Genomic DNA, 10,846 nt, shown 5'->3' with positions numbered 1-10,846 from the left:
AACAGGAAGGAATGAGTGTCTCGCACATTGAGAGAATGCACTGGTCTAGAGATAATACAAATAGAGCTCATAAAAAAGGCATACATCTGCAGTGAAAACTGAATTACTTTATTTCGGGTTGCACTATGTACAGTCTGAGAGAATGCACCTCCTTATTCTCTTATTCATGCGCATTCTTTCTTCTTGATTCCTCTGTGAATTAACCAAAACCAAACACGTGCCACCAGCCTAAATCAATTTCAGAGCCACAACCTGACAAAAATGTTCGCCTGCAAAATGAACATAAAACAAACTCAGATTAGTTCAGCTCCTTTCAGTGTTCAGCCCTATTACTAAACATACAAAGAAAATGTTTTTACAAATTCAACGTAACTATTCCACTATATTAGAATCATAAAAAAAATCAAGCCACACAGGTATCTACTTTCATGTAGAAAGCAACATACAAAGAGAGAGATAAGTATACCAGTTCTGGAAGTTCATCGTCTACTAATATTCAAGAAAAACAATTCCCTTTTCATTCGACGCATCTGGAAGTTCTGGGTTCTCAGAAGCATGTCCCAAGCCAAGCCAAACTGCAGAAACCCGAGTTACTCGAATTTCCAGCATAACAAACATGATAAACTGATCCACAAGCTAGTAAAAAGGACTGGGAGAATGTTCATCGTGCTAACCTCCACAATGAGATGCACATTCGCATAATTGTTGTGATTTGCTCCACCAGGTGTTATGTAGCTCGATCGGCTTGGAAACTAAATGCCTTTTCCATCGGATTCCTAGGAAAGAAAGAATGAGAGTCAATATATAACAAGAATATTATCTATTAGTGGATTATCTGGGATAAATCTGAATGCAGAAAAACTGAAGCTACACCTCAACATCTGGATGTCCATTGGTAGGCAATTATTTGGAAGCCAGCCTGTGTTCTATTGAGATAAAGGACATCGTACTTCCTTACCATTGATAGAATGTGTTTTTCTCAGATATATAAATCAAAAAGGCAGAGACTCAAATAAATGATTCCTTGGATCCTCACACTAACAAAAATGTATGCAATCATGTATGAAAAAACCAACAGCAACAATTTAATTTGTACTTGTGAATAGCCAAAAATATGAATACAAGACCATCCAAACGATTATCTGATTATGCATGAATTAACTGTATCAGTTGACTATTTGGAACAAAGTATTTTAGGCTGCAAAACTTTGAACAAATTCTAACCAAGAAATCACTTACAGTAAATGGTCTTTCTATAAATATGAAAATTTCATAGAACAAACGGTACCTGTATAGAAATAATAAACACGGGGCCTTTCATTTATTAATGTTACAAAATAACATGCTGACATTGAAGAGCTTGTTTTGACACTCATATTACCCTACTGTAGACTTCACCACTGAGGGTGTTCATCATCTACTAATATTGTAGCGCTCCACTATTGGGCAGGTTCAAAATCTACCTGATCCATATGTAAAGAATAGATTTCATGTGATTCTCGATGCAGGCTAACAGATATTTAGTATCATGTCAACATGGATCAAGTATATATATATATATAATTCAATATCACCATGGTGAATTATGACATGGAATATACAATAAATAGTGCATAATAATATTTTAAAGGGAGTAACCCCATTGATTTAAGGTAATAGATTGTTACAGCAGATTAGAACAAACCAGGGAAGAAGAACCACTCGGTCAATATGAAAAGAGAAGGTGGACTTCAATTGCCATTGTGTAATGATCTTTGTAAACATATACATTGGACAGTCCCTAAAGAAGATACCTATATTTAATCAAAGGATTTGCAGTCATTTACACTTGTGAAGCATGAGGTTATTAATCTACCTTGATGGTGCGAACCTGAAAAGAATTCCACAAATAAAAGAATGGTGACATCCAAAAGGGCGAATGTATTTTCTTACATGGAAGGAGGAGCAGTTATCGGTCATGGTGACGTAGGAGATGGACATCGTCTGCAACAGAATTTCATGTTTATAAGTAGATTTCTTTAGAATCCAGATGCACAAGATCACATGTTTCTATCAAAAAGAAAATAGCCACGAAATCTAATAACAAGTTCAGTCAAAGGTCTGCCATATGATCAAATATATCCTGCCATATCAGATCTCTTATCATCCATCTAACTCCCAGGAGTAAGTAACGAACAAGGAAAAAAAAGTGAAGGAATAAACGTGGCCACATAGCAATACCATCCCTCCAGAGATCTTGGTTGTCGTTGTAGCCGAGCTCGTTGAGGGGCTTCTCGCCGGAGTCTACCTCCTCTCTGTCGGCCATGGCAAAGCCACCCACGAGTGCTTGAGGACCGAAGTCGATTCAGCGCCCCGTCGAAAAACTTCCGAGATTTCTCAACTGCCTCCAGCGAAGGAGATCTGCCACCATCGACGACGTGGTGGTGCGGGGGCCGGGGGCTGCTCCACTGCCGCCGTCGACGATGCACCCGCTGCATTGCTAGCCGCTGCTACCGCACGGAGGGGCGTCGGGGAAGGGGAGCACGCAGCGCAGCCTGCGCAGGGGGGCACGGATTGGGCTTGTGGGCAGGGCTAGGGTTTACCCGAAAGTGCAGCAGCATGTGGGGGCGGAGGAGCTTGAGGACGAGGGGGATCAAGAGGGGAGGAGGGGCGTTGGCGCGAGATGCAGCGGCAGAGATGAGAGGAGAAGGCGAGAGGCGGCGGCGCGAGGGAATGGGGTAGGGCTTGGGCTGCCTCTTCTCACCAACTCCTTTTCCCCGGATTTTATTTCTCTCACTCATTTGAGCCAGTTACGTGGCGACACGTGGGTCAGCGGGTGCATATGACGGGAGATCAGCGCCCAGCCCGTGAGCGCCTCGTGGATAGCCCAGGAATCGCTCTAGGGTGCACGCACTTGCTTATTCTCAATTAGGTGAATTAATATGATTTACTATATAATATATGCCGATGATGGAAGTTTTCCCCACAACACAACCAAGTCACTGACCTTGAATTTGCAGTTTTTGCGATTTAGGTAGGTTTGGGCCAGGTTTTTCGGGCCGGGTTGGGATTTTGCCAGTTCGGGTCAGGTTCGGGCTCGATTTATAGGTCCGATGGTCTGGCCGGGTGATACGTCTCAAATGTATCTATAATTTCTTATGTTCCATGCTACTTTTATGACAATACTCACATGTTTTATACACACTTTACATTATTTATACGCATTTTCCGGCACTAACCTATTAACGAGATGCTGAAGCGCCGGTTCTCGTTTTGTCTTGCTTTTGGTTTCAGAGAAATCCTACATAGGAAATATTCTCGGAATTGGACGAAGTTACGCCCGGGGTCTTATTTTTCCACGGAGCTTCCGAGAAGACCGAAGGAGATACGAAGTGGGGCCACGAGGTGGCGACACGCTAAGGCGGCGCGGCCAAGGAGGGGCCGCGCCGCCCTAGTGTGTGGGCCCCTCGTGAGCCCCCGACTGCTGCCCTTCGCCTACTTAAACTCTCCATCGCGAAAACCCTATTACCGAGGAGCGACGATACGAGAAAAAGTTCCGGAGACGCCGCGCCGCCAATCCCATCTCGGGGGATTCGGGAGATCGCCTCCGGCACCTAGCGGAGGAGGGGAATCATCGCCGGAGGACTCTATATACTGTTATCACCGGATTTTAAACAAATCCGAGAGGTGGGCCGGGCTTGGAAGATTACATGGAAGATTTCTAAAGCGGCACGGCACGAAAGGTTTTGGGCTGAATTGCCCGTGTATCTTTATTTAGTAGTTTATTATTTTAGAGATAGAATCTTACTCGTGCACGGTTTAGTGCACGCCCTCATTAGAAAGTCCACTGGGACTATAAATATGTACCTAGGGTTTATGGAATAAACAACAACTCACGTTCAACCCCAAAAACAAACCAATCTCGGCGCATCGCCAACTCCTTCGTCTCGAGGGTTTCTATCGGGTAAGCGACATGCTGCCTAGATCGCATCTTGCGATCTAGGCAGCACAAGCACGTTGTTCATGCGTTGCTCGTGCTTGAAGCGCTTTTGATGGCGAGCAACGTAGTTATCATTAGATGTGTTAGGGTTAGCATTGTTCTTCGTTTAAGCATGCTTACGTAGTGCAACCCTTGCATATCTAGCCGTCCTCACGCCTATCCCGGGTGTGGGGGCGGCACCCGCTTGATCATTATTTAGTAGATCTGATCCGTTACGATTGCTCCTTGTTCTACAAGGATTAGTTTAATATCTGCAATAGTTTGGCCTTACAAAGGGGGAGGATCTGTGGCACGTAGGGTGGCGTTCGCAAGTCCTAAACGGGATGTTCCTAGGATCAACTTCATGTTGGTTTTACGGCCTTGTTTAGGATCGGCTTACGAGCACCGTGCGTGGCCATACGGCCCAACACTGGAGTAGGATGATCCGATTATGTGGTGAAAACCCTAAATCGTCGTAGATCTCATTAGCTTCATCTTGATCAAGCGGGACCACCAAGTATTCGTACACCCGTACGGATCATGGGTGGATCGGCTCTTTGAGCCGATTCACGGGATAACTCGAGAGCCGATCGAGGCTCGTATTTAACGTTTACATGTATGCCCTGCGGGAAACTAAGCGAGGCAATCTCATCACCTTCACGACCGGGTATAGGTCGGGTGGCACGCCCTTGCACTTCGCAACGCCGCGTGTGACCGAGAAGAGCATTGCGGGCCGTCGCTCGGAGGGGTCTCGGCCAGCCGCAGCTCTAGGCTCCCCCGGCTCTACGGTGTTGACAAGGCCGCTGCCCGCCGGTGGGTTTTGGCGGTCAACACATTCCGGCACGCCCGGTGGGACAATCGTCTACATCAACCACATCGCCATCTACATACGAGATGGCGGACGGCACGCCGAGTCACCTACGAGGATCGCACGACGACCTCAAGAAGCAATACAATGAGATCAAGGCTACCCTCGAAGCCGACCTCATCGGCTCTTTTCGAGAGAACCCGTTACGGTGGCATCGGATGGAAGGGGTTCTCACCGGAAGGTGCACTCGATGGGATAGACCTTTCTTCCCCGTCGGAGGAACGCACCGAGGGTGCGCGGCGAGGAGATCAACTACACGGTGGCTCACTCGCTACACCGCCACTGCGAGAACTTGGTTAACGTGCTTGGAGCGTGTCGCTCTGCGCGTGATCCGGGAGATCATGAGCCACCGGTACTCGCCGTCGGGACCAGCTCTCGGGACGCATCAAGGAGAATTGCCATTCCGGTCCCGTCCACCGCTGCCATTTGCGTTGGCAGCACTCTGCTGAAGTGCCGACTACACCGGCATTCCTCGTCTACGAGGTGGTGGCGACCCCGGTGACTACCGGTTCTTAATGGAGGCGCCTAAGGAGATCCCTCATGGGTACGCATGCATGTATGTGCCGGATTGTGGTGGCTGGGCACTCACAAACCAGGCCACAACATCGGGGACTCCGGCGAAGACGGGAGGAACGTCGGCGGCGGAGCGAGACGTGGTTGACTAAATACGCCACACCGACGAAACTCCCGAGCCCGGCTCCTGCGGCTGGCTCGGAGCTGGAAAAGCAAACGTGGCGAGGCCAAGTACGCCACCCCGGCGAATCTTCGGAGTGCAACTCCTACGGCCAGCACGGCGGATCGGATCGGTACCATGCGAGAGACCGGTTCGGCATGATGCCGAAAAGAAGGGCGGTCGGCTATTCCAAGCCGTACCGGACGATTACGAGATGATCCCGCTGCCACCAAAATATCGGCTCCACGACTTCTCCAAATTCGGTGGATCGGATGGCTCCGGCTCCATCGAGCACGTCGGCCGATATTTGGCTCAACTAGGACCGGCTTCGGTGTCGGATCAGCTACGCGTGAGGCTCTTTTCACGGTCCCTCACGGGATCGGCTTTTGGATGGTACACCTCTCTACCGGCGAACTCCATCCGGTCTTGGAAGCAATTGGAAGAACAGTTCCATATGCAATACCATACGAAGCTTCGAGTACGGCATTGCCGATCTAGCACAACTACGTCGAAGCGCGGGGAAACGGTGACGAGAATACATCCGGCGCTTCGGGAATCTTAGGAACCGATGTTATTCGGTTCGTATAGCTGAAAAGGAAGCGATCGAGTTGGCGATAGCGAGGACTTGCAACACGGCTCAAGGACATGGCCTCCCAAGCGGATTATCCCTCACTGGCGCACATGGTTCGAAACTATCGGCATATGAACGAGCGCCACCCCGACCTGTACCAAGACAAGTTCAAACGTGCGGTAGTCATGGTCGATACGGAGGAGGATGAAGTGCTGCGGGAGGCCAAGAGATAGCGGTGGGCTGAGTGGACGCGAGGAGGAACCCCTGTGGCCTGCAAATGGGTAAAGCCGCCGGGGCCGCCCGGGGATTTGATTTTGACGTGACCAAGGCTGAACAAATCTTCGACCTCCTGCTCAAGGAGAAACAGTTGACGGTTCCTGAAGGTCTCAAGTTCCCCACGGCGAAAGAGCTAAACGGAAAGCCGTACTTGCAAATTCCACAACTCGCTTTCCCATGCCACCAACGGCTGCCGGGTGTGGCGTCGGCACATCCAAGCGGCGATAGAGAAGGGGCGACTAATTTTCAACCGGTACGCCATGAAGGTCGACACCCAACCCTTCCCCGCCGTTAACATGGTAGGAATCACCTACCACGAAGGTTGCCGGCCGGGCCCCTCGTTCGGCATCAATATGGTAGGGCACTGGAAACCACTGCGGCAAAGATGGAGATGAGGGCGAGCTGCTCTCACGGCAAGGATACGGATGAGGCCGCTCCATGCGATCGGCTCCGTCATGATGGCAAGCGCTATGTCACGAGAGGGAGAGGTGAAGAATATAAGATATCGGCGACCCCTCTCGATCACCTCCTCAACAAATATGTTAATCAATATGGTCAACGCCGGCAACCCTATTACGAGAGAAGATCGTTTGGCTAGAGAAGCCGGAAGATATCGTCGGCGGGATCACGATGAGGAGGAGCATGAGCGCTATGCCACGGAAGCATCAAGGGAGCAAGACGACAACGCCGGGCATTGGGACTGCCCCTTCTTCGGACAACTGCTGGGATTCGGGAATGAGCCGATTGCCCACAATCGGCAATTGCCCAGAATGCAATCGAGAAAAAGAAGGAGGCAGCCAACGTGTACGTGTTCGAGCGCTTAGGGCCTCTCCCACCACAAAGCAAACGCGGCTGAGTCACCTCGTTGGGCAGATCTTGAAGATTCGGAAGACGAGGGAGAAGTGGAAGAAGACAGGTACCACCGGCCAAGGTGGTGCCACGACGGACTCAGCCGTTCCCGAAGCGCGGGGTTCGGCGATTGCGCGGCACTGGAGGAAGCCGAAAGGTTGTACCTGCATACGCTAAGAAAGGCACGGCCCGATGCGGCTGCAAAGGTTCGGCGAACCCTGGATGAAGAGGGTCGTCCACGGAAAATGGAGTGGCGCCCTAAACGAGAGGAAAGCCGATGATGAGACATCGGCTGGCACAAACATGGTACTCGTCTTGCCGACGGAGCGTAGCGCTCCACGACTCTACGGAGCACACAAGGTGGGCGACGGCGGGCGCATCAAGTCGGAGGTTGGGTTGGTTTCATCCGGCTTGACCAAGTAGCAAGACCAAACCAATGGGCAAACCGGTAGAGGCTGATCCTTGTGATCGGCCCCAAAAATTTACGAAGGGAACTTACAAAACCTGCAACGAACAAGCAACGTGGAGGCCGATTCCGGCAATCGGCCAAAATTATCCTCACCTACCTCTCTGCACTGGGTTCAACATGTTATCCAACGGAGCCGATACCATCAATTTTCTTGACGAGAATCGGCTCGGGGGCACCGAGTATATGGAAATATGAGGGTATACAACGAAGCATCTCATCTTTTGTTGACGGGGATTGAAATATGGGGGCCGATGCACAGGTCGGCCGTAATAAAAAAAATTTCGAAAATTTTCGAAAATAGCCGATGCAGCAGGCATCGACTTAAGGACATGAAAGCCGATGCATGGCCATCGACTCAAGAGGAAACACCTTCATCTTGAGGTCCTCTCTTCAGGAATAATGTCGGGAGCAGCATGGGCGTGCGGATCAGGTCAAGGGTGGATTGCATCGGGTCCACCATAGGGAAGGAGCCTATCGGCTGCAAGAACTAAGGAAGCTCGGGGGCAGCTCGCCTTGGAGGCTCTCGCTTTGAGAAGCCGATTTGTGTTCGAATCGGCTGGCTCTGCGTAAGAAGCTCCCTCGGACATGATCAAGACCAGGTCCGGGCAGCTATTTGGCGTATCCTCGTCTCTGTTTTTGCCTTGGGCTGAGACTCGGGGGCAACGAGGCCTATGAATGCCTCGTCCTTGAAAGCCGATGGGAGTTGCTTCGGTTGTTATTTTGGCATGATCGTCTTAGGGAGAAGCTGGGAAGGAAAAGCCGTCGTACGGTACGTGGTTTGGACCGTGCTTGGTGCTTGCGAGAAAAAGAGGGGGATTAGTTCCTCAAATTAGCCGATGAGTAGTCATCGGCTGCGAGGCTGCAAAACGCCGCGATTGAGAAAATCAATAATGACCCGATTCGTCGGTATCGGTCTTGGTGTGGCGGCGGAGGGATGGAGATTGGATTAATGAAAGGAGAAATTGGAAGAACGGTTCTCATTAATTCAAAGGAGCAGCTTTACAAGAAGAGCCGATGGCTCTCAAAAGAGGGATACGGTGCCTAGTGCATCTGCTACTACTAGTCCTATTCTACTAGTCGTCGCTGTCCTCATCGTCGCCGTCGTCAAGGTCGTCGGCGCCGCTCCCGAGGAGCTCCTCGTCGTCACTGCCCCGGCCGCCCGGCTGGAGCCTCCTCCTCCTCCTCATCATCATCATCGTCCTCGCTATCCGCCCGGCCGCGGAAGCGTTTCGTTGGAGGATACCCGATGGAGGCGGAGGAATCGTCTTCCTCCTCCTCGTCTTCTTCCTCGTCGTCATCGTCGTCCTCGCTGTCCGCCCACATGCGGGAGCGCTTCTTCGGCGGGAGCTTGGCGGAGGAGGAGGTTTTGGCCTTCGGCTGCTTCTCCTTCTTTCTCCTCCTTGTCGGAGGAGAAGGGATTCACTTGCGGGGTGGAGGCTGTCCTCGTTCTTCTTCTTCGGCGAAGATTGGGGGAAGAGCTTTGAGAAGGAAGAGGAAGAGGAAGACATTGCTACGAGGAGGAGGGGGTTTTTTGGTGCCGATGGCTGGGATGGAATAGAGGATAAAGAGAGCTAACCGGTCGGCGGGGTTAAATAATGAGAAATGCTGGTGAAGGTTTGATGCCATTACGGCTTCCAAGGGATTGATGCTACGAGCTGTCGAGTTTTTAGAGAAGGCGAGAAGACGGGGCATAATGATGACGGATGCTTGTAACGGCTATGCTCTGCCACGACATGACCCTTCGAGGGGAAAGCATAATGATTTTGGAAATGTTATTTCCAAAACCAGGGGAGCATGTGTTATCACCAGATTTTAAACAAATCCAGAGGTGGGCCGGGCTTGGAAGATTACATGGAAGATTTCTAAAGCGGCCTGGCACGAAAGGTTTTGGGCTGAATTGCCCGTGTATCTTTATTTAGTAGTTTATTATTTTAGAGATAGAATCTTACTCGTGCACGGTTTAGTGCACGCCCTCATTAGAAAGTCCCTGGGACTATAAATATGTACCTAGGGTTTATGGAATAAACAACAACTCACGTTCAACCCCAAAAACAAACCAATCTCGGCGCATCGCCAACTCCTTCGTCTCGAGGGTTTCTATCGGGTAAGCGACATGCTGCCTAGATCGCATCTTGCGATCTAGGCAGCACAAGCCACGTTGTTCATGCGTTGCTCGTACTGAAGCGCTTTTGATGGCGAGCAACGTAGTTATCATTAGATGTGTTAGGGTTAGCATTGTTCTTCGTTTAAGCATGCTTACGTAGTGCAACCCTTGCATATCTAGCCGTCCTCACGCCTATCCCGGGTGTGGGGGCGGCACCCGCTTGATCATTATTTAGTAGATCTGATCCGTTACGATTGCTCCTTGTTCTACAAGGATTAGTTTAATATACTGCAATAGTTTGGCCTTACAAAGGGGGAGGATCTGTGGCACGTAGGGTGGCGTTCGCAAGTCCTAAACGGGATGTTCCTAGGATCAACTTCATGTTGGTTTTACGGCCTTGTTTAGGATCGGCTTACGAGCACCGTGCGTGGCCATGCGGCCCAACACTGGAGTAGGATGATCCGATTATGTGGTGAAAACCCTAAATCGTCGTAGATCTCATTAGCTTCATCTTGATCAAGCAGGACCACCAAGTATTCGTACACCCCGTACGGATCATGGGTGGATCGGCTCTTTGAGCCGATTCACGGGATAACTTGAGAGCCGATCGAGGCTCGTATTTAACGTTTACATGTATGCCCTGCGGGAAACTAAGCGAGGCAATCTCATCACCTTCCGACCGGGTATAGGTCGGGTGGCACGCCCTTGCACTTCGCAGCGCCGCGTGTGACCAGAAGAGCATTGCGGGCCGTCGCTCGGAGGGGTCTCAGCCAGCCGCAGCTCTAGGCTCCCCCCGGCTCTACAGTGTTGACAAGGCCGCTGCCCGCCGGTGGGTTTTGGCAGTCAACAATATCACCATGATCGCCTCCGGACTGATGTGTGAGTAGTTCATCCTTGGACTATGGGTCCATAGAAGTAGCTAGATGGTTGTCTTCTCCTCTTGTGCTATCATGTTAGATCTTGTGAGCTGCCTATCATGATCAAGATCGTCTATTTGTAATGCTACATGTTGTGTTTGTTGGGATCCGATGAATATGGAATACAATGTCAAGTTGATTATTGATCTATCATATATGTG

At 50.3% G+C, this 10,846-nt stretch overlaps 1 long non-coding RNA gene across 1 annotated transcript; it reads right to left on the bottom strand.

Annotated features, from left to right (window-relative positions):
- Positions 1-1,609: 1,609 nt before the first annotated feature.
- Positions 1,610-1,969, bottom strand: LOC124704427. The gene is made up of 2 exons (XR_007003560.1): positions 1,933-1,969; positions 1,610-1,793 (listed from the first exon to the last, which is right to left on the bottom strand). It is a non-coding gene; the product is annotated as an uncharacterized LOC124704427 (long non-coding RNA).
- Between the last annotated feature and the right edge of the window lie 8,877 nt (positions 1,970-10,846).

The sequence above is a fragment of the Lolium rigidum genome, chromosome 3 (assembly GCF_022539505.1).
Source record: "Lolium rigidum isolate FL_2022 chromosome 3, APGP_CSIRO_Lrig_0.1, whole genome shotgun sequence".
In the NCBI taxonomy this organism is placed as follows: domain Eukaryota; kingdom Viridiplantae; phylum Streptophyta; class Magnoliopsida; order Poales; family Poaceae; genus Lolium; species Lolium rigidum.
This window is presented reverse-complemented; position numbering and strand designations above follow the sequence as displayed.